The sequence below is a fragment of the Hippopotamus amphibius genome, chromosome 1 (genome assembly GCF_030028045.1).
Source record: "Hippopotamus amphibius kiboko isolate mHipAmp2 chromosome 1, mHipAmp2.hap2, whole genome shotgun sequence".
Lineage (NCBI taxonomy): Eukaryota > Metazoa > Chordata > Mammalia > Artiodactyla > Hippopotamidae > Hippopotamus > Hippopotamus amphibius.
The window spans coordinates 152,642,093-152,668,296 of NC_080186.1; the positions used below are offsets into that span (position 1 = coordinate 152,642,093).

General features: G+C 49.5%; 1 protein-coding gene across 6 annotated transcripts in view; it reads right to left on the minus strand.

Annotated features, from left to right (window-relative positions):
- PPARGC1B (PPARG coactivator 1 beta) overlaps window positions 1–26,204 on the minus strand; it is a 116,420-nt gene that overhangs the window by 44,669 nt on the left and 45,547 nt on the right. Inside the window, exons 2-4 of one of the 6 annotated variants that reach the window (XR_009053153.1) lie at window positions 22,039–22,131; window positions 21,890–21,957; window positions 17,980–21,532 (exon numbers count right to left, since the gene is read on the minus strand). The exons of 3 other annotated variants lie outside the window; for them this stretch is intronic. The gene's annotated coding sequence lies outside the window, so the exon portion shown is untranslated. Of the gene's footprint in view, window positions 1–17,979; window positions 21,533–21,889; window positions 21,958–22,038; window positions 22,132–26,204 lie in introns of those variants that run through there. 2 more of the 6 variants (XR_009053152.1, XR_009053151.1) reach the window with 2 other exon arrangements.

The window sequence follows — 26,204 nt, forward strand, 5'->3', positions numbered from 1 at the left end:
CCTGGCTACAATCAGCAAATCGCCTAGCTCAGTGCCTGGCCCTGAGCACATTCTCGGAGTTACTGAGTGGCAGGAAGCTGGAGAGCGGGAGGGGTGGCTACACTAACAGAACGTGGGTTCTGGGTCTGCCCGCATGCACGGGGCATCCTGCAGTGGGTCACCTCCTCTCTCGGGTTCTCACTGCCCCCTCTGGAAAAGAGACCATCAAACACACAGCCTCTATGCACCCCTCTTTCTAAAGCAGTTGATACAATTCTGTACTTATCTAGTTTCTGTGATCCACACAGGCTTTGGGTAAGTATTTAGGTAGAAAAAATAAACAAACTTACAGAGGGGGAGAGAAAGGTGCAGAGAGAAGGTCTGTACTGAGATGGAAAGATGCCTAGACAAGGAGGACAAAGGGCTAGGCCTGCCCTGGAGACTAACACTAATCCTTTGAGGTCAGGACCTAATCTTTGCAGCCTAGTTTCTATTGACCAAATGGGGATAATAAAAAGAATCCCACCTCACAGTGTTCTTACAAAGATACACACCACAGGTCAGGAGCCTGGCATATGTCAGACACCCCGTGAATGGTGGTCATAGATACAGCATTTATAGTTGACATTCAAGTGACATTCATAGCTATGGTCTCATTGGTACCTTCCCAAGATGCATGAAGTAGGCAGTGGTCAAGGTCTCCACTTGACTGATGGGAAAGTCAAGGCCTCTCAGAGGGTCAGTGCTTCATGAACTTGTCCTCTGACACATCCGCTCAGTCCTACACCTAATGATGCCCTCAATCCTACATTCCTTGGACCTCCACCAGCCCCCCTTCCAGTGTTACAATCGCTCGTGATTTCTTTTGCAGGATGATCTTGCCCTAACAGCCAGACCAGGCTGGCTCTCTCCCAGCCTGCCCAGGAGGGTGGGAGCAGGGCCCCCACCACCCGGGCCTCACCAACTTCTTGACCACCATCTTGGATGCCCTAAGTACGGCCCTACTGCCAGCTTGGAGCCTTCTTCACTGACGATAAGTTGTATTTGATGGTCTGCGGCAGTTTTCCCTTTCAAATTACTCTTAGGCATGCCCAGAGCAGCCTGGGCATGAAATCTGTTAGGGTGGCAGGTACCTGGCACTGGGCTTACCTTTCCTGCCTCCCTAACCGTGGTGGATATCACTAACCAATCACGGCTCTACTTCCCGATGAGCCCCGAGCCTTCACAAAACGGAGCCATGGCAGCCACTGCTAATCCATCAGACCCAGCCTGGACTAGACCTATGACCCTGTGCCTCCACTTGCCTTCTAGGAAGGAAGTGAAATAAGTATTCTTGAAGTCCCCACAAAGCCATTTCATTACACAGATGTCTTCCTTTTTCTCCTCCTACCTCTGTTATTTGGCTGGCCTCCCATACATTCCCCTTCCTAATGGTGCAGCCCAATGAGCTTCCTAGGGGAAGTCATCCCTGCCCCCAACCCAGGAGGTCCAGGTAAGCATAGTCTGGCCAATTAAAGGGTTTCACCCAGTGACCACAGCAACTGGTTCACAGGGTGAGAGGTCAGAGTGAACACCAGGAATGTGCTGGGAACATTTGGACAAGGGTGTTCACCTGGTTGAATTTAATTCTGAAGACGTGGAGAGCCATCTTTGCTTCTACCTGGGAAGTGCCTGCCTAAGAATGAAGCCAGCACAGGGAATGCAAAGTCAAGAAGCAAAGAGAGATGTCTTCCCAATAAAATAATTTAAACACCTGGATCCAGCAGTGCCTGAAGCCAGTGTATTCCCTGTACTCCACAATTATGTGAGTGCATAAGTTCCCTTTCCAGATTATGTGCCAGGTGGAGTTTGACACCTATCAATGAAAAACTTATGACTGATTCATCTCTCTTACATCCAAAAAAAAAATTCTAATTTTCTCACTGTCTTCCAAATTAGTACAAAACTCCTATAGAGGCTTCCAGGAGAAGAATAGGAAGAGTAATTGATTTTAGTCCTCTGAAATAAGACTCAGAAGCCATAGACACAAAATTAAGCTCCAGGAAGAATAAGCAGAAAATGCAGGGGCTCTGTGCTCAGCCTAAAAGAACAAAATACGCTGAGCTTAGAAGGATCATTTGAAGATCATTTGAAGGATCTCCCACCGAAACACTCGAGGCTAAGCATCTCAAAACGTCATGGAGGCCCTTACCATGCAGAAGCATCTGGCCCCAGGCCTGCTGAGCACAGACTCAGTGATGCTCAGCCCTTTTCAGCGGGGGCCCAAGCCGCAGGCATGCAGCTGCCTGCTCAGGGCTTACTGTAAGGTGACCCAACAGAAGGTCACCAGGTCTGGCAAGAATGGGTCCTCCAGCCCAGAGAGCAAAATGAGTCCAGTGCTCAGAACTGGGCTACAAGGCCAGGCCAGACCCAGCCAACCAGGGAGGATAACCCATTACCAGTGACCTTGGGAAGGCAACTCTGCATGGTAGCTGGGGCAATAGGAGGGAGGAAGTCAGGTCCTTGATATTTTGATGAGCCAATCAGCCCTGGGACATCCACTTGGGATGCGAAGGGGGACTCAACTTGGAGCTTGTCGAAGTTTTCATCATTTTGGGCAGTTTTCTGTTACATGCTACCAAACTTAATCCTAACCAGGCCCTCGCAGGCCCTTGGTTATAGACACTCCCCTAAGCAACCGGCTAGGTTAACCAACACGCTTCATCCCCTCCTGTAACAACAAGCGTTACTAAGGCCCAGGGCGCCCCAGAGCCTCAGAGACAAGCCTCCAGGTCATCCATGCATCTGCCTCCAGCAGCTGGGTTGTTTGCTCAATGTCAGTTGGTCAGTTTTGTTTCTTCCCAAACCCATTTGTTACTATGATTACAATTTTTTTTTTTTTTGGCTGCCTTGTGGGATCCTAGCTCCCCGACCAGAGATCGAACCCATGCCCCCTGCAGTGGAAATGCAGAATCCTAACCACTGGACTGCCAGGGAATTCCGATAATTACAAACTTTAATGAAATGGTTCATCAGCAGAAAATATGTGTATAAAGGAAAAGACTGCAATGGAACTGAGTTGAAGGCTGTGGAAGGATTCAATAAAGCTGAGCTGTTTAAAAAAAAAACAAAACAAAAAACCCCACAAAAACCCTGCTGTCAAATTATGTGTGGGTGAGCTAATAGTAAAAGATTAGGAAGACACTGGCAAGAATCTGAACAATTCTGCACTTAGATTGCTTGACGAGAGTCTAAATTCTTAATCCAATTGAGTGAATCCCCAATCTGGAAATAGGAGCTCTGGCAGTGTGGGTGTGGACCAGGCAGGAGAGAGAGCTTGGGATTTCAGCCAGCAGCACAAGCAGTCCTAGAGCACAAGACAGGCAATAATGAAGACGCGTGCCATATGGCTTCATCAAACAACGTTAGGTATGAAGTTTTATGATTTTGTGATTTCACTGACTTTTTCCAAGGAATTCCCCTCTCCAGCCCTCCACCCACCCCCCCCCCACCCCCCAGCTATAGTTCCCTCTTTTCATCAGATAAGGTGACTATTGAATCCGGAGTGCAGCCTGTACAGCACAGGAAATGAATCCTTACAATGGACTCCCAGAACACAGAACTGGAGCTTTAGGCACTGGAAGAGCCTGTGGAAATACTTCTAGAGATGCCTCTTATTTTGCAGATAAGGACATTGAGGCAGAAACTCTCCTGGGACGGGTGTTATCTTTCCTCCTCCCTGTTGCCTTCAAGCAGCCCCTTATCCAACAGAGATCCCCGAAGTCTCTTAGAGCTGTGCCAGGGCCAGGTTACCTGGGGTGGAGCAGCTCCTGGATGTCCTGGCAGGTGGCTGGCACCAAGGGCTCAGAGGGCGCTGTCAGCGATCCCCCCTCCCCACCGTGGCCGCACAGATCCTGGCACCTGTCAGCTGGCACAGGCTGGCTCTGGTCCAGGAATGTGGTGCTTTTGTTTATTTTAAAACAGTAAAAGGGTGAAGTCTATTCTGTGACACGAGTGACTGAGTGAGGGAAGGGGTTTCAGGGGCAGTGTCGTTCGCACACAGTGTTCACCTACAATTGCTGTCAATTTTATGCACTTGAATTCAAGGGCCTCTTGAATTCAAAGGAGAGCGCCAGGAAAAGCGCTTTGTAAACTGCCAGGCGTGTGCAGGTATCCACCTGCTGTTGAGACTGGCTGAGGCAGAGCTGGCCCTGGCTCATCACTTGCTAGTTGCAGGGAGTCCCCTAGCCTCTTTCCATCTCCAGGGACCAGCCTCCCTCATGGAACTGTAGTGCAGCTTGAGTTTCTACCCTGGGGCCTCTGTGCTGGCAGCTCCCTCGGCTTGGGATGCCTCCTCTCTTTCATCTGTGCATGGTTGGTCCTTTCTTATCAGCCCCATCACAGATTAAGTATCCCTCTGAGATGAGCCTTGCTGACCACTGTGTCTTAAAGAGGCCGCCCATTTCTCTCCCATCACTTGCTCCAAGTCCCTCAATTAGCACTTTTCACTCTCTGATGTCCCCTCCCCCCTTCGCCAGCATTTTCTTAAATTGTGGTAAAATACACATCTAAAAGTTTACATTTTAACCATTTTTAACTGGGCAGCTCAGTGGCATTAAGTGTACTCACACTGTTGTGCAAGCATCACCAGCATCCCTCTAGAACTCTTGCTGTTTTTCGTGTATCTACTCGTGTATTGTCACCTCCCCCAGCTAGGAGTTCCATGTGAGAAGAGGCGCTGTCTGTCTTGTTCCCCACTGTTTCCCCAGCGCCCAGCACAACGCTCAGCATACAGTAACTGCTCAGTAAACAAAACAAGATCCATGTGGAAATGCCCTGCAAACTGTAAAGGGTGGTGTACAAGAGCACGAGAATGCAATATGGACACTTTTTCCATATAGTCCCAAGAAGAGGCCAAATTGCCTGGCAGCCTCAGTTACCCGACAATGATTCTGAGTTGTGTCCAACTCTGTAGGGGCAAAAGTGCCAAGAGCTCCTTTTCTTTCCCGGTTTCAGGCCCCTTTGAGAGGTCAAGAATGAAGATACATGATCACACAAACCACCTGACATTGACACTCACCATTTCAACACATCAGCTCTACCCAGAGCAACATTTTATCAGTCGCTGAAGGGCAGGCACAAAAATAGACTGCAGGGATCAAATGCCACCCTCTGCAGTGGTTGAAAGGCCTTGGCATACAACTTGAGGCCTGGAGACCCGGGGGCGGGGGGGGGGGTCCTCTGTTACAGGAGTGCACAGACATTGGAAGATGGAATCAGGGCCGGGATTAGGCTGAGGTGAGGGAAGTACTGGCCTTGGGCACCAAAAAACTCAGCAATCAAGACAGATCATACTTAATGCAACATTGTGAAGACAATCAAAATTAATCCCCCCCCCAAATTCATGATTTGAGCAAACTATCAAAATTTGAGCAAAGTATCAAAATTCTAAATAAAGACAAGGTCAGTGGTACTGATTTTTCCTTTTGCTTCAGGTGACTTTTTGGCTCTGCATGGCATTCTTCCTGCCGTTATTTAATGGGGTATTGTGTTCAAAATGAGTATTTTGGAATAGACTATTAACATATTAACTACCATTAACTATTGCAACATATTTAAATATTACATTAAAATATGAGTTATCTTGATTACTGAGCTTTTTGGCATCTCCTTAAATTCTGTGCCCGAGCCAAGTGTCTCCTTTGCCTCACCTAATCCCCACCTGGGTGGAACGAGGGTAAAAGAGTTACTGTATGTTCAGGTGACTGAAATGAGATCAGATCCTGTCCTAGACCCCTTCCAACTCTGGGCCTCAGTTTCCACATCTCTACAATGGAGCCCATGACCCGAGGGTAGCTGTGGAACTGTCCCAGTCCTGTCCAGTGAGGCATTTGGGATGGGAAAGTGTTTGGGGAAAACTCTAAAGTGCTGGCTGTATGTAAGGAACTGTTATTACATTTTTATCAAAGGTAGTAAATGGTCCATCACAATGGAGAGCAGCATTCAGCTTCGAGGTGAGTTGCAACACACCTGCCTGACTTATAATGAAAGGAGTTTGCTAAATGAATAGGTTTTGCTTAAGAAAAGAGGTTACGGCAGATTTACGGCTCTCCCAGCAAGCAGGATCTCCCCTCCCACTCCCATGCCTTTACTGAACAGGAAGGAAGGCAGAGGGCTGCAGCTAGCCCTGGGAAAGCGCCCATTCCACACAGCTGAAAGGGGAGACTCCCAACTCCTTAATCACCCTGCAGGATCATAACCTAACAGGTGCTTTCCTTTCCCGTCACATTTTGTAGGGTTCTCTCAAAACGAGAATATGCCCAAGGGCAGGGGAAGGACTGACATGTGTCAGCCATCCTCAGGTGTGAGATGCATAAAGAAGTGCCTGGAAATGGACAATGGTGACATTTGTACAAAATCATGAATGTACTTAATGCCACTAAATTGTACACTTAAAAATGGCCAATTTTGTTATATATATTTTACCACAATAAAATAAAAATGACATTTTAAAGTCCCAGAGTCCTAAAATAAAGTACCCGGCACACTCCTGGAGGTGTTCTCTGGGGTCCTATAGTGTCCACGTTCTTTGGTTCTATTTATGTGTCTCCTGCCATGGCTGGCAGGAGACACGGAGGGAGCTGGGCCAGGGCTCGGCTTAGAAGCCCTTTTGCCTGTTAACACTGTTATAAATAACCCAGAAAGAGGCAGAAAGAGGGTCCTGGCATGAGAGTGAAGGTCAGGCGGCCTCTTTGTGGCATCTGAGGAAATGTCACGCCCATCGGGCCAGCAAGGTGCCAGCCCGCGTCTCCCGCCCCACGCTGCCCGCGGCTGACGGCAGCCTTGCCGCCGTGCCAGGGAGCCGGTGGAGCATCGCCCCTACCCCGAAGGGCAGCCCCGAGGTGGCCGGCTCCCGGGGGCTCGAGCAGAGAGGGGACCGTGGGGTGGGTGGAGGAGCAGAGAGTGGCCGAGGATCCCCCAGCCCGGTGGGCCGCTGAAGTCAGCTTCCCAAGAACCCGGGTCAGGGCTCCGCCACCAACACACCCGCCTCGGCCTGTCAGCCAATACATACAACCCGCGGAGGGAGAGATGACTCAGCAACGCTCAACCCACAGCTGCCCCTGCTGCGGCTGCTGCACAGCGTGGGAGCTGGGAGGGGCCTCACAGCCCATCTGGTCCTGTGGTTCCCACGCTGGGCTCCCTGGGGAACCCCCTGCACGCTCTCCACCCCCGCAGCCCGCCAGCGCCCTGGGCTTTGAAGTGGGAGGGATTGTGAGGGAGTTGATTCCTTAGGTCTTCCATGTTTATTAACTAAAAACCATATAGTGGGAACCCGTCCCACTCCTATTTAACCTGAGTGAATTCAACGTTATGAGCCTGGCAGAAACCAAATACATAAAAAGCCAAATTTCTGTTTCTTTCTTACATATTAGAAATACGACATGACATTTTGCACGGGAATCCTATATTTTCCCATACCCACACATATACCTATTTTATTCATACATGCTCCTTCATCGGCAATGTAAAGGCTCTACCGTGTTCATTTGAATCCTCAGACTAAGAAGCCACTTCCCAAGTATGTGGTATCCACCACTCAGAGTGCAGCAAAGTGGGTATTTCCCCATTTTACAGATGAAGCAGCTGAGGCTCAAGGAGGTAACATGACTTTACCAAGCATACTGTGAACGTGTGAGAGTCTTCATGGGCTCAGGAAGCCCAGGTAACAAGCTGCTGTGCAGACCACAGAAGAGAGAGCCAACACCGGGGCTCAACCACCATCCCCAGGCAGCGGGAGGCACAGCTGAGGCTGGGCCCGTCGCTCACTCTGCTGCTTACAAGCCTTCCCGGACTTGTCACCGCCCTTGGCGAAACGCAACGTCCTCATCAGGGCTGTGAGGCCTGGCGCAGCCTGGGCCTGCCTCCTCTCCCACCACTTCCTGGGCCCTCCCGAGCCGGCAGACACAGCAGCCTTCTTCTTCTCCGGGAACAAAACTCTCTCAGCTCTGGGTCTCCACCTAGGACACGTCCTGCCTGGTCCTAGGCCACTTACCCGGCACTGGATCTCAGTGAGAGAGGCCTTCCCCAACCGCCACCCCCCCGGTCACCGTGGATTACGTCCCTGTGTGTTATCCACAGCCTGAACCCAGGGACTGTCTGTCTCTGCTCCAGAACACCAGCTGCACGAGGGCAGTGGTCCAGGCTTGTCCTCTGTTGAATCCCAGTGCCTGGAACAGTGGCTGGCACAGAGTAGGTGCTCAATAAATCTTCGTGGGATGAGTAGAGGCAGGCTGGGGGAGGAGAGCTCTGGTTTCCCAGGTCAGTTTAGGCATCTCTGCCTCACACTGCTGTGAGGCCTGTAAGGTCTCCCTCTCACGCACCCGCCTTTCCTGGCGTGCGGAGGCGGGGGGAGGGGGCTGTCCTTCTGCATCCATTTATTCCCTTAAGGAAACAGATTTCACAGTGGTCAGATGATGAGAAACCCAGACCCATGGGCTCCCTGATAAAGCTGGTGGGAAATAGAGTCTCTCTGGCCCCAGCAGGCCCTCCCTGGTCATATGGTCAGCGAGGGCCCCCTCACTCACGTGCCCCATGCCCCCAGCCACGGGTGAGTCTGCCTCACGTAGAAGTGTGTTCTCCGGGCACGTAAAGTGAATTTTTGTCAAACAAATCATACCTTTCCATTCCCTTCTTCTTAAGTAACAGGGAGGCAGCCCACAGGGAGATATTGCCACTGGCTCCAACCAGAGTCAGGGCCCTAACAAGGGAATAACAGGCACTTGAGCGAGGAAAGGGACACCATCTGACAATACTTGGTTATCACCCCAGCCTGCAGGGAGACAGGCAGAAAGTGGGGAGCTCTCCAAGAGAGAACAGTGAGATCTTTCAGGGAGTGATGTTCCCGTTACCCCTGCATGTGAGTGCCACCTGAACCCACTTCTCTGACCTACTAGGTCCCTTCCACCCTGCCAGGATTAGGGATCTTGGGGCTCATAAAAATCTTTTATGCCTGTAAACTAGACATTCTCCCATTTGATGCTCACAACAGGGCAAAGGTTAAGCCATTTTTCTGATGGGGAAGCTGAGGTTCAGAGAGGGGAAGTAACTTGCCTAAAATCGCAGAGCAAGTTTAAGAGAAGAACAGGACGAGAATTTCCAGAACTCTGACTTAGTTGAAGCAACAGTATCACTGATTAGGAGCCACAACCTTGAACTCTGCTATGGGAACCTTGGATGAATCCCTCCACTTCCCTAAGCCTCAGTTTCCCTATATTCCAAAACTGGCCAGGCTTGGAGACCATGGTCAAACAGCTGGAGCTTCGGGACATGCAGGGTCAGCCTGTGATGCCCTGGACATGGCAGGAAAGCCTCAGGTGCCCCATAAGCAATCCCTAACAGGGGGGAAAGACAGTGGAGATGGAGGAGATGATCACTGAGGGTCACGTCACATGGTGTGTGTCTGCCATGGTGCCGTGGGAGGGCATGTGGGAGATGCGCTAGCTCCTCACTCCGCTACTCAAAGTGAGGTCCATGAACCAGCAGCAACAGCTGGACCTGGAGCTTGTTCAGCTCTGCAGAATCTCATGCTGAATCCTCCTGAATCAGAACCTGCATTTTAATAAGATCCCTAGGTGATTTGTAGGCACATTAAAGTTTGGGAAACAAAAAGTTTTAAATCAGCAGACCAATTGTAGCATGTGACCTTTGGTTCAGCACCTAAATCCTTTGAGCCCCAGCATCTGCATCTGCAGAGTAGAGATAATAATGTGTACACCTCACAGGACTGCTGTGAGCGTTACGTAAGATCACACATGCCAATAGCCTAGCCCAGTGCCCGGCAGGTAACAGCTGCCCAAATTGCTAGTGTCTTTCCTTCCTGAAAGGCCAGAAGGAAGAAGGCCTCTGCTTCCATTCCTGCACATCTGGGAGGCGAGGAAAAGACCCCCATGGGGCAGCAACAGATGTGGACAGGGTGGGAGCGAAGGGAATGGAGGAGAGTAGAGGAAATAAAGAAGCAAAATAAAAACAAGCAGCAGAGACCATCTGAATCCCCAAGAGGCAGATGACATGTGAAACCCAGAGACAGCCGTTTCAGCTCACGTCAGAAGCCAAAAGGCTGAGGATGGAGAAGCAAGGGCCACTGGGTTGTGTCCCCTCAGCTCACACACTGCCTTTCCAGCCCAGCTCTTAATCAGCTCTTGTGGCCAGCGTGGATACAATGCCAAGGGTCACTGGAGCAGCCAGACAGAAGCCGGGGGCTCAGGCTGAGCCCTGAGAAGGGTCAAACTTGGCTGGAAGACACTGATCCAAGGGACTGTCAATCCAGAGCAGCTGGACAATGGGGGGACTGAGCTGTGTGACTTTGGCAGAGGGATTTAACCTCTCTGGGCCTCTGTAAAATGGGAGATAGTAATAATAGCCTTAGGGTTCTTATGAGGATTTAATGAGAAGGGCTGGCATTGTGTCTGGTGCAAAGTAAGTGCTCAAAAGATAATGGCCATTCCTGAGAGTATTACACAGGAGACCTGAAGCAACTGCTAGAACAGAGGCAGCCTTCTGGGCTTCTAGAACTTCCTCTATACCCAATCATTGCATTAACCCCTTCAAGCTCAGACTGACCCAGTCCACGTCACCATTAACTCACAACTTACTGGCAGCCACAGCTTCCTGCTTCCACCCCAGCCCCCTCCAGGATGCTACACACAGAGCAGCCACAATGAAGTTCTCAAGGTGCAGATCTCACCCTACTGGACCCTGTTTAAAATCCTGCTTGACCCCGACTCCTTCCCCATAGAGACCAAAACCCTTCAGAAGGCCTGCAACATTCTGCGTGATCCGGCTTCTATCTACCTGTCCGGAATGATTTCCTAGCATTAACCCACTCCCCGACTTTCCACCCCACTGGCCTTCTCTCCACCCCTGGCACTTGCCAGGATCTCTTCCCCCATAGGACCTTTGCATGTGCTGTTCCCTCTGCCTGGAACATCACCCCACACATAGATGCTTTGCCTAGTTATCTCATATGTACCCTTCACTCTTTATCTCCTCGAGGAAGCTTTCCTTGAGCCACGCAGACCACACAAGGAGCCCAGTCGCACCCTCTCCCGACCTTCTGGAGGTCCTGAGCCTTCCGAGCTTATCACAGTTGGTAATTTACTCGCATGGGCATTTTGTCAATGCTCACCGATGTATCACTGGCACTGGCACATAGTAAGTGCTTAATAAACAAGGAGAGTAAGTGAATAACCCCATTCTCTGGCAATCATCTCACCCCCACCATCCTAGGAAGTCCCACCTTCCCTCTCACCTTATCCCCTAGGCTTTAACTTTCTATACACACACAGGAAAAACCCCACGGCTGCCTGATCCTCAACCTCCACCCCTGACCTGCAGGACCGGCGCCAGAGATCCAAACGTTTCTAGATCTGATTTTCTTGAAAGCAGCTTTGGGCTATAGCCAGGGGAGGCGTGCGCCGCCAGCCTCGGCAGTAAACGCTGATGAAGCTGTCTGGACCAGCTGAGCTGAGATCAGGAAATGCCAAGATTTAAAAGCATCCGGAACCCATTTATTTATTGTTGTTCTTGCACTTCTAGGCTATTTTAAGCTTCAGATCAATCAGATCCTCTCTCCAAATATCGCTCCAGAAACACCCAACATGCACCTGGCCCTACCTGTCAGGGCCCCATCTGACACACAACCCCGACGACAGCAAAAACAGGCAGCTGTTCTTGTTTATTGGGTACCTCTGTGAGTGGTAGTGAAAGTCCCCAAACAGTCTCAAAGGGAGGTAGTATTAGTTCCATTGGGAAGATGGGGAAATTGAAACTCAGAGAGGTGAAGAAACTAGCCCAGGGTCACACAGCTGGAAAGAGCTGGAAGTGGTTTTCGACCCCAGAGCTTCTGAATCCAATGGTCAGCCTGGGCTCCTAACCACTCAGCAATGCTGCTTCCCTCACTCGCCAGCCGAAGGTCTTCATACATACTTCGTGGTTTCTCATCTCGCCCGTGCCCTTCCAGCCACCTGCAAGGACCATCAGTGTTCTCACGTCATGAGTCACAGCCACCCGCCCCCACGTGCACTGCTATGGGAAGGTCGTCAAGCTGGGCTGTTAGGAGAAAAGGGGAAGTTTTATGATCATGTTTGTATTTTTCTTTTAAATGATGGATGGATAGAAAGATGGATAGGTGGTTCATATATTCACAGATTATTGCTAGAAGGACACAAAAGAAAGTGTCAAGAGTTGGGTCAGGGGCTTAGGGGGAATAAGGAATAGGGAGTTGATTGGGGATAAAGGATGTCAGAGAATATTTTCTATGTTATGTCCTTCTTTACTCTTCAAAGGTTTTTCTTTTTATTTAGTCATATACATGCTTCAATCCATCCTTAAAAGGCCAATTCACATACCGCCTCCTCCATGGAGCCCGCCCTGATTACCCCCCTCCCCCTCATCCCTCCTTTGCATCCCTACCACGTTCTGTCCACATCTCTCAGGGCACTGAGGCCACTGAGCCTGCGTCCTCAATGTGCATGTATCCACAGGAGTCCCCCATCAGGCAGGAGCCCCAGGGCCTGGGTCAGCGTCGTGAACCTCTGGGGTCTTTCCCAACACTGAGCCTGAGCCTCTGCTGAGGTAGGGGTGTGGAGAGGCCTGGTGAATGAATAACTATTTTGCTTTCTATCTTGGTCCATGGCCTCCTGAAGCCAAGGAAGTTGGAAACTCTAAAATGGAGCTTAGGGGTGGGGAGAAGAGGAAAGCAGAGAATCAGAGGGTAAATTCAGCCCCTGGAAACCTGCCCAGCGCACATCCCTGGGAAATGACTCAAGCACCACTTATGCCAGCAGACAGTCCATTTGGGCCCTGAGGTCACCAAACCTCATCACAGTCCTGCTTATTAAATACAGAGGCACATGAAATAAAGCCACCAATCTGGTGCTGGGGCTCTGAGGAAGGGACAGAGACAGGGATGAGAGGCAGGGAATCTGTCCCCCACGCCCCACTCCTGACTGATCACCCAGAAAGCTCTGTGCTGTGGCTGAGCCTGGACCCCTAGATCAGACTTGGCTCTTGGCCTTGGTGGGAGCTTGGTGGTGGTCCCATCTCACCTCTCATGCAGCAAGGAGGTCCCTGCCCTCCTCAGCACCCACCCCTGCCTGAAGACCAAGGAGAACTTGGTAACCTTTGGCCAATGATAATCGCCACCTTTGCTGAGCCTCTCTTTTGTGCCACGCACTTTACAGCCACCTCACTGATCCTGCCCAACCAAAGACAGGCAGACACTATCCAGTCCATTTTACAGATGAGGAACAGGGATGTAAGTAATGTGCTTGAGATCACACAGCCAAGTTAAGTGATACTGGAACTAGACCAAGGCTGCAGCAGGGGAAGAGAGCCAGAACCAGAACTCCATTAGCTAGAGCTATGGGACCATAGCCACCCCAGTGACCAGAGGCCTTAGTTTTCTCACTGTCTCAGGGGCTGTCAGCCTACAAGGCAGCATGAGAATCACTGAGCCGAGGCCATGCTTCTTTGCCTCTGATCACATACCCACTGGGGGCACAGCTGTGAACTGAGAAATACTCAAAGGAATAGGCAAGGCATGGTGCCTCTTCTAAGAATTCCATTTCCCTCCCAAGATCTGGCATAATAGAAAGCTAAATCATTTCACTGGTAAGGGAAACTTTTTTCTAGTATAAAAAACAAGGGTATGCTAGGGACTAGAATGTAAAAGCAGTATTAATTTTTTTCAGATAAAATAAGAGTGATTTTTGTACTGTGGATTCTGTTTAAATTGGTTGTAGGTTTAGCTGACAGGGCTACTTTGGAGGCAGCGACGGGACTGTTAAGAACTGACTGTGGGATCAGAAAGATCTGCATTAATTTGGGCCCAGCCACTCAATCAGCTGTGTGACCCTGGTCAAGATACTCAACCTCTCTGAGCCTTAGCTTCTAAAATGGGAATGATAAGATCATACTTGTAAAGCAGGAGTCCTTAACCTTTTTTGAGTCATGGGTCCCACTGGCAATCTAGTGAAGCCTATAAACGTCTTCTCAGAATGTTTATGAATGCATAAAATAAAACATAGGATTATTAAGGAAATCAACAACATCAAAATGCATTTATAAAATATTTTAAAATGCGGAATATAGAAAAATGGTACAAATCAACTGGTCTGCAAGGCAGAAATAGAGACACAGCTGTAGAGAACAAACATATGGACACCAACTGGGGAAAGCGGGAAGGGTTGGGGGGGAATGAACTGGGAGATTGGGACACCAAATTGTACACTCTAAATATATGCAGATTATTGTATGTTAACTGGATCTCAATAAAAGTTCTTAAAAATATATATATAAAATATTAAAAAGAGTAAATTTGTGTTATAGTAATACAGCATGCATCCTTAGTACTATACTAAATAATAAGGTCTAGTGTAATAGCCACCAGTAATTTCAAAGTAGCCATGAGTATAAATATTTTTAGATATCTGAAATGACTATAATGTGATATGAAAATATCTGTGATTTCCATTGGAGACAAAGTCCCAGGCACCACTAATACTTTTACAGTTTGTCACCTACATTCATAATGGGAGGAAATGCTAAATTTCACTTGGAGGTTAGCAAAAATAAAGATGTAATTTTTCTTCCATCCAAGTTCACAGACTTCTGAATTCTATCCCTTGGGGTTAAGCAGCTCAGTTGTAAAGCATTCTACACAGTGCCTGGCACGCTCTGTAAATGTTCTTCAGGGTAGCTGGTGCCAGCTACACCAAACTCTGTCCCCAGACACAACAGGACCAAGGTTCTGCCTGCGTGCCATTTGGAGTCCTCTAGGGGAGGGGTCTGAGCAGCCCTGCACCCATCAGGGGCTCAGGGAGGGATGTGGGTCATGCAAAGCTGTTAGGTGAGTGAGGGAAGCTCTTAAAGTTAATCCAGAAGCTTAGGGCTGGAAGAGGGTTAAGCCTCAGCTAGATATGCACTCAGGCTATCTCAGCTCAAAACAAGCTGTGTCCTTCCATGTATTAGCTGTGTCCTCGACCACTCTGCAAAGGAGCCCTTTCAAATTCTGCCTCCTTGACATCTCCACTGGGTGGTTTATTGGCATCTCAACCTATGTCCAAAGGGAATTCTATTTGCACCCAAGCCAGTTTCTCTTCAGTTTTCCCAGTGTCAATAAATGGCAAACGCTTTACCCAGCTGCTCAGAAGAAAACTTGGGATTCCTCTTTCCCTCACCCCCACATTCAATCCATCACCCAGTCCTGTCCATTCCTTCTCCAAAACACAGTACTCTTCTTTCCATCTCTGCTGTCACCACACTAGCCCATACTCTCACCACCTCCTACCTAGGCTTTTACAATGCTGCCTAACAGGACTCCACTTCCATATTTGTTCATCCCATCCCAAGTTCATCCTCCACACAGTAGCCCCAAATAATCTTTAAGAAATGTAAATCAGATCACGTCACCCACTCCCTACTCAAAACTCCCCAAAGATTCTCCTACTGCACTTAGAAAGAAATCCAAACATTCATGGCTTAGAAGGCCCTTACCTATGTTGCCAGCATCCTTCTGGCTACTTCCTGCCTTGCTCACCATGCCCCCAGCATCCTGGCATTCTAAGGAGTCACTGCCCTAGGGCCTTTGCACAAGCCATTTTTGCATGGCTTGCTCCTTCCTGACACTTAAACCAAATGTCACCTCTTCAGAGAGGACTTCCCTGACCACTAACAATAAAGTGGCCAGCCCTCTCCACTCTGGCACACTCTCCATCACATGGCTATGTCTAACTTCTTCATGACCCACATCACTGTCTGAAATAAACTCGTCTGCTCTGTTGATGCGTTTATTATCTGTCCACCCCCATGTGAATGGAAGCTCCTGATTGCTGGGGATTAGTCTCTCTTGCTTCCTATTCTATGTTGGCACATAGTAGGCACCCTGTAGATTTTTCTGAGCGAGCTTATTTTGTGTGGGAAAATGGGCTGAGCTCTTGGCATGCATTTGACATGCAATCCTTACAGCTACTATTCCTTCCCTTTTACAGAGGAGGCAAATGAGGAGGCTCAATGAGGCTCCCCTGCTGGTTGAGTACTGTCTGACTCCAAAGTCAGATTCTTTATCACTGCATCATACTCTTTAAAAAAAATGACCCCTTCCCTCTCCCCCATCCTCTCCAAAAGTCATCCCCAAAGAGAAGACAAGGGAAGGATGCTTGTACAGAAAGATGCAGGGGTGTAGGGCTGAAGTGATAGCATCCTAGGCCTCACGATGCTGTGACCTCATCCTGCTCAGAGGCTGTTCCCTTGCCTAGGGAAGATGGCTGGCAGGGACGTGGCACCCACACCTGGACTCACATTTGCCTGCAGTGCCCTGGAAATTCCCCATGGTTCCTTTCTCCTCAACTGCCTTTTCCGGGCCTCTAATCTCTAGATCAGCTTCCCAGAGCTGGGGAGTGTCCCCTGCTTAGGAAATTCCCCAGTCTACACTGGAGCAGGGGGGTGACCTACCTGAGAGGCTGGAGATCTAGCAGTCAGAACCATAGAACCCCAGGCAGGAAAAGACCTTGACAGCCGTTCAGTCTAACCCTCCTCCTTATGCTTTAACCAAACACTAGCTGCAGGTACCCTGTGGATTAGGTTCCCTTTTAGCTCCATTTCACAGATGAGGAAACTTGAGGCCCAGAGAGGTTTGCTAACTTCCCTTGGAGACGCACAGCTAAATAAGTAGTTGAGCTGGGATGGGAACCCGGGAAATCTGACTCCCTAAGCCGTAACACTTAACCTCCATGCTAGAATAAGAACAAAACCGTTTTTGTTTCAGAGCCTCAACAAGGGAGGCACAGGTGCCAGAATTACAAAACAACAACAGAGTGAAAGAGGCTTTTAGATAGACCTGGCTCTAACTCTCCTATTTTCCAGTGGAAGAAACTGAGGCTCAGAGCAGGAGTCTCTGACTGCCCCCCTGACTGCATCAAGCTGCCCCTGGCAAACTCCGCATGGCCCAGACCCCAGGAGGTGTGCACAGGTCGCACACATCGGGGAGGCAGTGACCCCCACGAAGGACCCACTCCAGGAGCGCGCTCCCCTGGAGCCCGCACTCCAATCTGGTTACAGCAGGAAGGGCAGGTGTCCGGCAGACAACGCTCCATCCGCAGCAGTGGGCGGGAGGCAGCTGTTGTGCGGGAGCTTGCCTTCAACAGAACTCCCTGTTTCCATTGTAGCCCTGTTGCCGTGGGATGGGCCTGGCTGGGACAACAGCCTCCTCATATAGGGCAAAGGAGAAATCCTTGCCCCCTCTTCTCCTGATGCAAAGGCAACGGACACAAAAAAAGACAAAATGAGCAACTGCTCTTTAGAGGCAAACACACCTCTTTGCCGTTTTACTGCTTAGAGGATTTTGCGTGTGTGTGCACGCCCACGAGAATGTGTGCCAGTCACAAAACAGCAAATCAGAACAAAGTGTTCTGGCCTGGGCTTGACACTGAGAGCTGCCACCATATGCTCCCAAGGAAGTCCCCTTGCCTCCCCGGGCCTCAGTTTCCCCATATGGATGTACAAGAGTCAAACTAGACACGAACGCCCTTCTTCCCCTTAACATTTTAGAATTCTGTGAAATCCAGATGATCTGAAACCTTTTCCATTCATTAAAGCACCAACACATGAGGGATAACACCATCAGCCAGCCTGTCTGGAAGTCCTCCTCCAAGAGACTTCACTCCTTCTGGTCTCACTCTAATACAGACTGATTTTTTTTTTTGGCTGTGCAGCGAGGCATGGGGGATCCTAGTTCCCCAACCAAGGCTTGAATCCGTGCCCCCTGCAGTGAAAGCATGGGGTCTTAACCACTGGACCGCCAGGGAAGTCCCCAGGCTGAATTTTAACCCTTCCTTGATAGCTCAAATCATCAGAGGTTGGTTGGCAACCTTTTTCTGTAAAGGGCCAGAGAGTAAATATTTTAGATTTTTGAGCCATACAGTGAACTACTCAGCCCTGGAGTTGTGTACAAGCAGCCACAGACATGTGAACAAGTAAGCATGGCTGGTTTCCAATAAAATTTTATTTACAAAAATAGGCAGTGATTGGATGTGACCCTCAGGGTGTTAGTTAGCTGACCCCTGGGACCTCCAGGGGGTCCTTTGCCCTGACACAGGGCCGCCCCTCCCCTCGGGGCCCTGGGGTCCTCAGAGCCGTCGGTCTCTGCCCTTCGCAGTCATCTCCTCTTGGCAGTTGGGTGCTTGGCTGACACGTCTTCCTGCTGTGAGTCTTCTGTCTTCAACAAGTTCCACCCCTCTCTGCTTAGGTACCATCTCTAATCTGCAGTGGACTGGTCAACCAGCTCTCAAAGCTGAAGGCTCTATCTAAGACAACAATCAGTAGACTCTGTAGGAGACTTGTTTGGGGAACAGCAGTGCCTGGTCCCTGTGATAATGATTTTGGCTACCACAGGCTCTGCACTAGACTCCAGAATGCATAGGCTGCTGGATGAGATGTGTCTGAAGCATAAGGAAACCAGGGTGTGACCTGTCCTCCCCACATTTGTTGCATGGGTGCCAAGTGAGGCAGTGCAAGGGCATTCTTTCAAACAATGGGCTACTTAAACTGTTATTAACAGTGCAATGGAATTTTTGGAAGACAGAGGATGCTCGAATGAACCAACTTCCTTCTGTCCTTCCCCTGGACTTGTTGATAGAACCACTTCTCCCTTCTGACAGGAAAACATCTCCTATGAGTCAGGGGCTCCTCCTGGCAGGCAGAAACCACTCCCCTGCCCAAGAAGAGCTTCCCTACCTTCTCTACCCAGTTCTTAGGAAGGCAAAGAGGAAAGAGCAGGCAACAGCAGCTGCCCCCTCAGGCTTTTTCGGGGGGTAGGGGAGTCCCACGACCAGCAACCACAACTGCAAGGGCAGGAAGGTCCAGAGGGATGGAGGACACACCCACCACCAAACCCAGTGACCTGGGCTCTGATTGGATGTCTGGTCCCAAGGCTGTGGTCACTGTTGTTTTATCTGCACATCTCTGAAGGTCAAGGAGAAGACACATGAACTTCTTTTTTGGGGCCCCAAGGGCAGATCCAAGATACCAATGGGTATAAGTCACATTTTCTTCTCATACAAGGAAGAATGAAGGCAGCGATTTCCTCTTTGCTGGGATTTATACAGAGGCCCGCAAACTGCAAAGGGGACTCAAGCACCCAAGAATGCAGATGCCTTAATGAATCAATATGACTAGGAAGCAAGTCTGTGTTCCATTCTAGTTCTTATCCTTCGTCAGCATATTCTTTAAGCCTCACATCAATCCTCATGGTAGAAATTAATGGTCCACTTTGCAGATGGGAAAACTCAGTCACAAAGGCTGGAACAGACAGGCAAAAGTAGTGCAGCCAGCCAGGATTCGACCCCAGCTCTCCAGGGCCAGTGTCTCCATAAAATCACATTCCTTAAATGACACTCGGACTCCTAGTCACACCCCCACTCCATCCCCAGAGTGGGATGAATTCATGCTGGGAGGTGGTCCTGGCCTTTCTTTGACCCTTTCCTCTGAGGAGCTGCTGTGAAGAGTGAAGGGGTGGGGACCCCGCATCTTAGAGGTCCCAAGAAGGAAGAATTCTGCCTCTCCCTGGGCCTATCCCATCCCTGAAGGATCAGAAATCTCCCTCAGGAGAGCTGAAAGGACTCTCCATGCCAGGCCTATTTGCTAATTCCCATTTTACAGCCTGCTGCCCTGCCCCTCCCCACCCTTCACTCCAGACACCCCGAGTGGTCCCACCTCAGCACCTTTGCACATGGTGTTCTACCTTGCACCACTCCACCCACGCCCCCTTTCCTAGCAGGGTCACTCTGTTCTCGTCAAAACCCTGCCCTCCCAAGTCTTGCCTGAGGACACCATCTGCCCAGCTTACATCCCTCTGTGGCTTCAGTATCACTTCCCCAGGGGGAAGCTTCGAATCCAAGCCCAGGGGATTATGATGTGTGTCCTGCAGTCCCCTGGGGCCAGCAGGTGCTCATTCAGCCCATGTTTGTTGAATAAGTGAAACTTTTATTGATTATCCTTTTATATTTAAACAGAAAAACCACAAGGCACTGGGATATGGTCCCCCATTATCTTAATCTGTAAAAGGCTGTAAAACGGGGAAGGGGCTGCCAGACACCAGGCCAATGAGAATAGCTCTCCTTGTCTCCTTTACTCCTTGGGCCTTCGGTTAAGAGCATCTGCAGGGGAGAAAAGTCCTACAGTGAAAAAATAAAACTCCCTTCCAGCTCTAATATTAGCTAATTGCCACTCATTCTGCAGAAACTGACTTTTGCTATAAAAGACTAGCCTCTCCGGGCAATGAAATCCCAGAACCTCAGCACCAGGAGATGTGCATTTAGCCAGCTCACCAGCCCCAATCCAAGCAGGTAGGCTCAGGAGCCCCTTGCACACCTCCAGGAATGGGGAGCTCACAAAGAAGCAGAGGGTCATCTCTAGAAACTTTTAAGCGGGATTTGGGGGTGGGGGGGGTGGGGGGAGAGGGAGGGTTCCTGCAGAGTCCTTCACCTCCCCCAAGAGTCGAAAGTGGGGTGGCTAAGAAAGGGGAGTTAAGACGAAACCTAATAGATCAAAGGATTTTCTTATGAACTCCATATTTCTCAAAGTTTGGGTCTCTGACCACCTGCTGCAGAATCTCCCGGGGAAGCTTGTAAAAATGAAGTTTCCTGGGCCCTGTCCCAGAGGCCCCGAACCCATCTCTGGGGGAGACGCAGGAATCTACATTTTAAACAAGATTCCAAGTGATGATGCAACCAGCGCTGTCCAGATTCCTGCCCCAGCCCAGGAATCTGTATATGTCACACATTGCCCACAGAGTGCCAGGTCCCACTGCACAGGTAGGGTCACTGAGACCTGCTCCCAACAGAAGGGAATGTACCCAGAGTGACTGACAGGAAAGCAAATCAGGTCCAAAAACAAGGGCACGTGTACCCTTCCAGATGCCTCATCCTAGAATCAGAATCTCTTCCAGTTGTGCTCCTTTCATTGTAGTTACAGCTGCCGGCTGAGCGAGTGTAGCAGGAAGAGCTGGCAGAGACACGCAGGGGTGAGGAAAGAGGCACACCCAGAGGGGTCACTGAATCCAAAGTCTGGAGGCTGAGGGTGGGGTGGTAGTTCTCACTTAGGAGGGGAGAATTTGCTTAGAGCTGACCTGGGCAACCCATGCCCACCATTTCACGTCCCGCTAACCTCTGTACCCCACCTCCCATCACCCATACTGAGTATTTAATATGTTACCAAGCACAGCCCTTATATTATCTCATTTACTCCCCACAATAATCCTACACAGTACGACTATTATCCCTATCTACAGAGAGGTTAGGTAACTTGCTCAAGGTCACCCAGCTAGGAAGTCGTACAGCCAGGAGATGAACCCAGGAAGTATGACTGGAGATCGGGGCAGACCCTTAGATTTACACTGCTTTCCCTTCTTAACCCCCACAAGGTCTCAAAAAGGTGCCATTGAGCCGTGAAGAGTTGACACACAGACCACAGCAACCTCCGTGGGTCTTCATGAAAGAGTAGACAAGTGAGGCGTTTCCTGAGCAAAAAAAGAATTAGAGGTACTGCTTTAGATAATCCCTTTCAGGTGCACTGCACTTTACAGTTTACAGGGAGAAGCATCGTAATGTATAATAAAGGGATTCAAAGCAGTGACACCAGAACCAGGCTGCCTGGGTCTGAACCTGCTCCCAGAGTTATGTGATTTTGAGCATGTGACAATGTCTGTACCTCAATATCATTTCTTATAAAATGAGGATAACAATAGTAGCTACTTCATAGAGTTATTTTAAGGATTTAATGAGGATATAAGTAAAGCACTTAGAACAGTGCCTGGCCCATAAAAAGTGTCATTTAACTGCTTGCTGTTATTATAAGTATGATAAAATGATCTCACATTTATTACTTCATTTGATCCTCATAACAGGCTTGCTTGGTCCACAGGACGGGATCATTTGTCCCAATCTGTAGATGAGAAAAGCGAACTTCAACAGGGAAAATGAATTCCACAAGGACACACAGCCAGCAGCATAAGTTGCAATGTACCTCCCAGGCAAGTCCCCATTTTGCATTTGCTTCTCTTTTGAGCCCTGAGGTTCCCTTCATTTGTTCTGCTGATTCATATCTACAGTGAGAGAGCTAAAAAAAAAAAAAAGTACAGGAATGTCTACCACACAACAAACATGCCACCACTTTCAATACCTTTGCCCATGGCAGACACTGCTGATCAATCACAGGCCTCTTTCCCACTCAGCCTGAGCATAGATTTCTACTCTTGAACACAGTACTCGACAGTCATTACCAACTGATCACAGGTGGTAGCTGATCAAATCTTTCATTGTGTAGACAGAACCTTCTATTCAAACTCAGATTATTTCCAATTTAGTGATGATTGGGAGACAGGGGTACCCAGAGCCTAGTCACATTACTACATATGTCAAACCCTTCTCATAGATTATAGTGTCCCTGTGAGTAGAACGTGGTCACAGCAGCATCCATTTTCCCCTACAGCCAAGAAACTGCTCAACACAGATGCCTTGCTTAGAGCTGGCCCCACAGCCTCACCATCACGACTGGCAATCATGTCAGCTATTGGGGGAAGCACTGGACATCAGCAGGTCTCCTCTGTGTGGTTATGGACACTGGTGAAAGGTATGGTAGGTAATTAGTTACTAATCCTATTTTAAAATCCCAACCTGAAGAATGATTTGGTTTTTAATGTAAAGTGGAACGATTCAATGGGTACAAGGGTTTTTATCCCTCCACAATCTCTCTGGAGAACAATACCTTCCTGGACCTCATGGGTGAGTGGTGCTGAACCTACATATACACTCTTGCTCCAGAGGTGGGCCTGTGACCCAGTCCTGGACTAGCAGAGAGCCACATTTCCATGCATCATGACTGGCTCAGGGCTGAAAACATACCCCCCGATCCAGACAATGAGAGTCAGCCCCAGGATGTTAGCTACTGCTATTGGAAAAGAAATGCTCTCCTCCTATTGCAGTTCCTAAGCTGATCCATGAGCGGCCTTGTGGCCATTTTTTCCATTCACTGGGAAGAACCTGTACGAGAATGGAGTCCCAATAAAGGAAAGCTGAGTTGAGAGATGGTGCTGCTGGATCAAACTTAACCTGAATGCCACTTTTCCAGTTATGGGACTCAATAAATTCCTTTTTGGGGGGTGACTTTGGGTCACCTCTCTTTCACTTATAACTGCCACAATCCTGACAGTTGAATACTCTCATTCTGATGTGGGTAGAAAAGATCTCCAGCAGGCATATGGCCCCTGCAGCTTCTCTCATCCATGCCACAGCTGTTAAACTGGGCACACATAGAGGAGTGAGCCTATGTTCTCTGACATGCATGCTGGGGTAAAATTTAAGAAGTGAGAATCACTGAGCTTAACCCTGTGGTTTTCTACGGATATCTCTTTTCTACTCTAGGCACCTAATAAAACTGATAAGGCTTGAGCCCAGGGAGCTAATGCTCTGCTTCTGAGGCCTGGGAGACAATATTGCTTCTACTGGCAGAGGACCTTTATTCATTCGTTTCTTCATTCATTCCTTTATTTATTTCACTGACATTTACTGCTATTTGATTGTCTCCACTCCAACCCCCTGAATTCTCCTCCAACTTTTCTACTACCTAAGACATTCCTCCCCTGACCATCTCAAATTCCAGCTTCTGCATTCTGCAGCATGCATGCAACTGGGGTTAGACATAAGGCCACCTTGTGACAGGGTGTCCAGGAAGACATCTGCACAGATACCTGCCTCTGGATCTTGGCTGCTCCCCCTGGGGCATCTTCCCATCAAGACTGGGTGTCGGGGGACTTCCCTCGTGGTCCAGAGACTAAGACTCCATGTTCCCAATGCAGAGGGCCCAGGTTTAATCCCTGGTCAGGGAACTAGATCCCACATGCTACAACTAAGAGTCTGCACACCACAACTAAAGATCCCGCATGCCACAATGAAGATCCCACATGCAGTAACTAAGACACAGAGCAGCCAAATAAATAAATAAATATTAAAAAACAAAACAACAACAAAAAAAAACCAAAAAAAAAAAACCTATGGGTGTCAGGCTTGGTGCTTGGCTTGCCTTCACTTTAAGCCCAGCCCAGCCCAGCCCAGCCCAGCCCCCTTGGGCAGCTAACCTTGTAGATGTGAGGGAAGGGTCAGCAAACGATTCTATACTCTGGCCTCATTTAGTGCCAGCCTGAGTTGGGATGCCACATGCCCCCCACAGTCACAATGCTAACCACAGTAGGCTCCACAGACACATCTGAACCACTTGTGTGGCACCACCAGGAGAACAAAAGGTCTTCACCCTGTGTGTGAAGAAGGGGGACTGGGATCTCAGGAGAGGCAGACCAGAGGGCAAGACAAAATGCATAGCAATCTTTCTATAACTACTTGGCACTAAAAGGTAAGGGGAGAAAAAAAGAACTTTTCTTAATGATAAAGATTTATGAGTCATTTGAACTGCCACGTTCCATCATCAGGTTGTAAACTAGAAAGGAAGGGGCCCCTGTTTATTGTGTGCTTACTAAGTGTCAGGCACTGTGCTGTCTCATTTGAGACAGCAGAAATGAGTAACTCCTTCACAGATGAAGAAACCAAGATTCAGAAAGGCCCAAAATCACCTGCCAGCAAGTGACAGAAGCCAAGATTCAAATCTGGGTCTCCATGGCTGCAAAGTCCACACTGTTAGCCTCTTTGTCTTTTTTCTGTCCTACCTTTAGAACTGGAATGGCCCTCAGATGAGGGAGTCTGGTCCAATCCCTGTTGTACAGGGAGGAGCCTGAGGCCCCAAAGGAAGAGGCCTGCCTGGGACCCAGGGTTCTTGCTGCCCTGCGTGGGGCTTCTCTCTAAACTCCTGAACCCTGAATACCAGTATGGAGAAAACCTGTCATCCCAAGAGCACATACACTTTCTTCTTTCCTGAACTGTCATTTCAATGCTAACCTGAGCCATGCTTCTAGGGATATAGCAGTGATAGAAAGACAGGGTCCCCACCATCCAATCAGATGGTACCCCAGATCAGTGCCCAGGAGAGTAGAACCCAAAGAGAAGAAAATGAGAAAAGTTCAGTTGGCTGGTCAGGGGCCCTGGGAGAAATGAGGGGGAAGCATCCTGAAGGACTTCTAGGCCATGATGGGGAGGTTGGCCTTTGCCCCAAGACCATGGGGCTCCACTGAGAGAGTTTCTGCAGAACAGTGCAGATAGTTCTGTGCTCTGGCTGTCACGTGGAGATGGGGACAAAAATGGCAGCAGGAGGCCCAACTGAGTGGCTGTTCCATAGGCCAGCATGGTATAGTGGCCACGAAGTGGAAGTAAAATGAAGAGAAGCAAATGAAGGGGACCTATTGTGTGTCAACAGGGCAAAATGCAGCAGATGGGCTGACCAGTCAAGACAAATTCCCTAATCCTGCTGGTGGCTGTGCATCTCAGTGGAAATTAATTAATGGGCTTCTGGGGTGCTGGGTGTGGCAGGAGGGAAAGAGATGTGTGCCAAGGGTGAGAAAGGCCTGAGTGGGCCATCAGTCTCTCTCTCTCTAATTCCAGTGTGACACTGATACTGTGACCCAGGAGTTCTGACACCCATTCTAGAATTTCTACCCTAAGCACCTTGACCTTGTGTCCACCCTGCAAGCCCAGAACCACTGGCCAGACAGCCCCACCAGCTGCCTCCACACAAGGCCATTCTTCCCTTCCTCTTTTCTGCACCCCCACCCCCATCTCAGCCGGCACTTGGCAGCCCCCCAGGGGCCTGCTGGGAGTCAGGAGGGAATGTTGAGCATCTGGCCAGAGCCCAGGCCAGCCCTGTGGGTTCACATGAGGGCACCTGCTCATGTGCAGGACCCTGGGGCACACCACCCTGTGATTGGTTGGCAAGGCCAGGCTTCGGGGCCACCCCAGCACCCAGGACCGCGTGACCCCAAATCCCAGCTATAAATAGATGAGAACCTGTCAGGCCCCCTGCCCATACCCAGCCTCCCCTCCCTCTTGGTGAAGAACGAAAGGGTGCCTTGAAATGGTGCGGAGGCCCAAATACCCAGCTCAGCCGCTCTGGACCCAGACCTGCGGATCTCAGGGAAAATACTCCATCCTCCAGAAATCCAGGGATCTGTCAAGCTCAGGCCCCACTCAGCCCACATCTTGCTTCTATCCCCAATAACCATCCTGGTGTAGGTACTGCTTTCAGCCCCC